The sequence below is a fragment of the Galeopterus variegatus genome, unplaced genomic scaffold (genome assembly GCF_000696425.1).
Source record: "Galeopterus variegatus unplaced genomic scaffold, G_variegatus-3.0.2 Scaffold465, whole genome shotgun sequence".
Taxonomy (NCBI): domain Eukaryota; kingdom Metazoa; phylum Chordata; class Mammalia; order Dermoptera; family Cynocephalidae; genus Galeopterus; species Galeopterus variegatus.
In genome coordinates this window covers 429,199-429,431 of record NW_007726576.1, presented here as the reverse complement: position 1 = coordinate 429,431, position 233 = coordinate 429,199, and positions in this window count along the sequence as shown.

Sequence of the window (233 nt, the reverse complement as noted above, 5' to 3'; positions counted from 1 at the left end):
TTTTTTGGATATAGCCCCAAAAGCAAGGCGACAAAATCAAACATAGACAAAAATGGGATTGCATCAAATGAAAAAGCTTCCGCACAGGAAAAGAACAATTAGGAGAGTGACGACACAGTGACTGGAACGAGAGAAAATATTGGAAAACTATACATCTGATTATGAATAAGTGTCCGAAAATATATACAAAATTCAAACAACTCAATAGCAAGACAACAACCCGATTAAACAAT